Genomic DNA, 5,033 nt, shown 5'->3' with positions numbered 1-5,033 from the left:
ATGTTATATCCAGTGACCTTACTTAATTAAGTTTAAAAGCATATCTATACATTCATTCGGATTTTTTATGTAATAGTATTTCATCTATAAGTGATGATAACTTTTTTCTTCCTGTCCAAACCTAATACTTCTTTTTTTTTTTATTGCACTGGCTAGGACTTCAGTACAACATTGCAACTTTGAATACAAATGATGACAGCGAGCATTCTTGTCTCAGTACCAGTTTCAGAGGAAAATTTCAGTACTTCACTATCAGGTAGAATGTTTGTTACAGGATTTTTGCAGATACACATTTGAAGATTAAGGAAGTTTCCTTTGATGGATACCAGCTTCTGAGATGGTCTCAAATGATTCTCCCCTGGTGCTATTCAAGTCTTGTCTAGAACTCTCCCACACTGAATTATGGCCGGACTGGGTGTCCAAAAGAATATGGCATAAGTGTATGTTGTGTGAAAGGAGCCCTAGTGGCACAGTGGTTACAGCGCTTGGCTGCGAACTGAAAGGTCGGTGGTTCGATCCCACCAGCTGTTCCGCAGGGAGAAAGATGTGGCGGTCTGTTTCCATGAAGATTACAGCCTTGGAAACCCTACGGGGTGGTTCTACCCTGTCCTATAGGGTCACTATGAGTCGGAGTCGACTCGACAGCAATGGGTTTTTTTTACGGGATGTTGTGTGACTTCTAAAGATATCACAAAAAATATATCTTTAGAAGTTTGTTCCTTAGTTTCTCTTGGATCACTTGTCCTGGTAGAAACCCGCTACCATGTCGTTGGAAGACTCAGCAGCCCTGTGAAGACGTGCTCATGTGAAGAAATAACGCCCCCACCAACAAGCATCACCAGCTTGCCATCCATGTGGCTGAGGCACCTTGGAAGCAGATTCTCCAGGTCAAGCCTTCACATGACTGAAGCCCCAGCCAACGTACTGATTCAAACCTCGCGAGAGATGCAGCGCCACACTGCCCAGCTAAGCTGCTCCCAAATTCCTAAACAACAGAAAAATGTAAGAGTAAGTATTTATTGTTGTTTTGAGCCACTAAATTTCTGGGTAGTTTGTTATGCAGCAATAAATAATTAATACACTTCCTACCCTTAGTTTGATAAATTTTTATTTCTAAGTAGGTGTTAAATTTTATCAAATGTGTTTTCTGCATCTATTAATATGACTATATGATTTCCCCCTTTATTCTAGTACTGTAATATGGTTAATTATATTGATTGATTTTCTCTTGCATTCCTGGAATAAATCCAAGTTGATCATGATATATTAGTCTTATTATATACTTTGAATTTGGTTTGCAAATTTTAATATATTGCTTAGGAATTTTGTGTCTACATTCATGAGAGATACTGGCTAATACTTTTCCCTTTTTTTGCAGTGTACTTGTCAGGTTTTGGCATCAAGGTGGGAAGCGTTTCTTCCTTTTCTCTTCTCTGAAAGAGTGTGCTACACTGGTGTTTCTTCCTAAATGTTTAAGGGAATTCAATGGTGAAAACATCTGGGCCTGAATTTTCTTTGAAGAAAGGTTTTTAAGCAGACTTTCAAATTCCTTAGTAGGTATAAAGCAACTCGGATTTTGATGAAGTATTGTTTCTCTGGGAATATTCATTTTATCTAGATTTCCTAATGTTTTGGTAGAAAGTTGTTCATGATGTTCTCTTTTATTATTATTATTTTTTTATCTTTATCTGTAGAATACGGAGCCCTGGTGGTGCATTGGGTAAGAGCTTGGCTGCTAACCAAAAGGTTGGCAGTTCGAATGCACCAGGAGCTCCTTGGAAATGCTGTGGGGCAGTTTTACTCTGTCCTATATGGTCATTACTCATAGACTCATAGGGTCGCTACGAGTTGGAATCAACTCAATGGTAACGAGCTTGGGTTTTTTTTCGGTGGGGAGGTGGTTTATAGGGTCACTTTGAGACAGAATCGACTCAACAGCAGTGAGTTTTCTATAGAATATAGCAGTGTCCTTTTAAAAATTCCTGATATCAGTTATCTGTGCCTTCTCTCTTTTTTCCTGATCAGTCTCAACAGGGGTTTATCAGTATTACTGGTCTTTTGTAAGGGTCCATCTTTTGATTTCGTTGTTATTATACATTATTTTCTACTGAATAAATTCTACTCTCATCTTTATTACTTTCTAAAGGCTCTTCTTTTGTCTTTGTTGATCCTCTCTATTGTACACTGTACATTGTATTTTATTTCATTAGTTTCTGCTCTTTTCTTATTATTTTCTTTCCCCTACTTTTTTTGGTTTTAATTTATTGTTGTTTTTCTAGCTTCCTGAGATGCAAGTTTAGATTATGATTTTTAGCTGATATAAGCATTTAAGGCTGTATGTATTCCTCTGAACATTGCTTTTGTGCATCTCACAAGTTTCAATACATTTTAATTATATTCTGTTCAAAATCTATTATCCAATGTGATTTCTTTTTATATTCATGGGTTATCTGTAAATTTAATGGTTAATACTCAAGTGCTTAGGAATTGTCTATCTTTTTGTAATTAAATTTCCCTGCGGTCAAAGAATATATTCTACACAATTTCAGTCTTTTGAAATTTGTTACAACTTTCTTTATGACCCAGCATGTAATCAATTTTGGTAAATGTTCCAGATTTACTTGAAAAGAATGTGTATTCGGCAGTTGTTAAGGGTTCAGTATATGTCTGTTAGGTCCATTTTGTTCATCACATTGTTCAAATCTTTCACATCCTTAGTGATATTTTGTCTGCTAGTTCTATGAGTTACTGAGAGAGGCATGTTAAAATCTTTCACTATAATTGAACATTTGTCTATTTCTTCTTTTAGTTCTATTCATTTTTGCTTTATGTATATTGAGGCTCTACTACCTGTCTGTCAGTTTGTCATTCTGTGGTGGCTTGTGTGGTGCTGTGATGCTGGAAGCTATGCTATTAGTATTGGAAATTCCAGCAGGGTCACCCATGGTGGACAAGTTTCAACCAGACTAAAATAGACTAGGAAGAAAGGCCTGGTGATCTACTTCTGAAAATTGGCCAATGAAAACCCCATGGATCACAACAGAATATTGTCCAGCACAGTGCTGGAAGGTACCACACAATGCCCACAACAATGGACTCAAATATACCAATGACCATGAAGATGGCACAGGACCAGGCAATGTTTTGTTCTGTAATACATAAGATCTCCATGAGTCAGAACTGACTTGACAGCAATTAACAACAACAACATATTGAGGCTATGTTATTAGGTGCATTAAAACGTAGAATTATTTAATCCTTCTGTTTGACTCATTTATCATCATGAAATATCCCTCTAACTCTAGTAATAATGCTTCTTGTATTACAGTTTACTTTGTTTGATAGGGTACTTTGTCTGCAATGTTTGCATGATATAATTTATCCCATCCTTTTACTTCCAACATTTCTGTCACCTTACATTTAATGTGTGACTCTTACAAACAGCATGAAATTTATGTGTTTCTTAATACATTCTGATAATCTTTGTCTTTTAATTCGAGTATTTATCTCTTTACGTTTAATATAATTACTGATACATTAGGTTTTAATATATTATCTTACTACTTATTTTCTATTTATTCCACCTGTTCCATGTTCCTTTTCCTTTCCTTTCATAGCGTCTTTTGGATTAATTAAATGCTTTTTATTGCTCTATTTTTACCCTCTCTTTGCTTTTTTTTTTTTTTTTAACTAGTCTTTCAGTGGTTACTATAGATATTACAAATGCATTCTTGGCTTATTAAGATCTAATATAAGTTGGTACTTTAATTACTTCCCAATGATTGACCTTAAGACATTTTAACTCTTTAATTCTTTTTGCTTTTTATACTATTATTTCATGTATTTTAATCCCGTACATAGTTTAAAACCCACAAGGTATTTTTTATTATTGTTTTATATATTCAATTTTATTGGAATTTACTCAAATAGTTACACTTTCTGTTTTCTTCTTCCTGAACCTCCAAGTTTCAATCTAGGGATCATTTTCCTTCTGCCTAAAATATTTCCTTTAGTTAGGTCTGCTGATGACAAATTGTCTTTATTCTTACCATGACTTCATTTTCTTTTCTTCAATAACTTTTTTGAGAGTGAAGTAGTAATTGAAAAGAAGGAATGATATACGGGAATTATAATTTATGAGTAATATTAGTATAAAAACATTACTAAGGATTCTAAATGATCTGGTATGGGAGGAGGTCCATGGGGTGGAGTGACACCATAAGTTACTGCACTAGTGACATCAGCTGTAGTGACACCGCTGTGGGAACATAGGTTTCATCTCTTGATGGAAGGAGCAGCAACTCATCTACCCCATCAGTAAATCCATCTCACTTTATAATCCCTTGTACTGACGCCTGTCTTCTGTCTGTGTTCTCTAGTGATGACATTCTGACAGGATCGGAGTGGAAACCTTTTCCAAAGAAGATTTCAGCCCTGATGAGACAGCTGCAGCCTCATTACTTCCTCCATGGTTGTTGATAAGGTCAGACACATCAAACCTTTTCTGAAACTGTTTGTCACCAGTATCTTGTGTGAAGAGCAGGCAGAATGGTCCCCATTTGCTACCCACAACAGAATGCTAGGGAAATGGTTGCTTTCTTTAGACTCAAGTGCCTCTTTCACAGCACGCTTGCTGATAAACTAGTGTTAGCCGAAGACCAAGAAGTGTGCTGACATTTCACTAAGAAATGGATAAATGTGCTAATGAGAGAGTTTTCTTAAGGGCTCTTATACCCATGATTATTCCAAGCCACAGTTGAATGCAAGCATCATCAGAACAGTGTGTTGTGCTTAATAGTCTAGAATGCTTCTGTAATACTTAATCCCTTTTATACTTGTGATGGATCAGCCTCTGAAACAGGAACACAGCCCCAGGGGAGAGAGTGGCTTAATCATCAACTCAGGTAGGACAGCCCGAACAAGTAATGACTTCCCAGTCCTGTGAGCCCATAGAGCCCATATATTTCCAGTCTAATCTAGAAAGAAGCCAAAGTAATCATTTTCTGACAATCTCTGTTATGCAATTCATTTAC

This window comes from Trichechus manatus, unplaced genomic scaffold (assembly GCF_000243295.1).
Source record: "Trichechus manatus latirostris isolate Lorelei unplaced genomic scaffold, TriManLat1.0 scaffold00109, whole genome shotgun sequence".
Taxonomy (NCBI): Eukaryota; Metazoa; Chordata; class Mammalia; order Sirenia; family Trichechidae; genus Trichechus; species Trichechus manatus.
The sequence above is the reverse complement of the archived record's forward strand: the minus strand, read 5'-3'. Positions refer to the sequence as shown.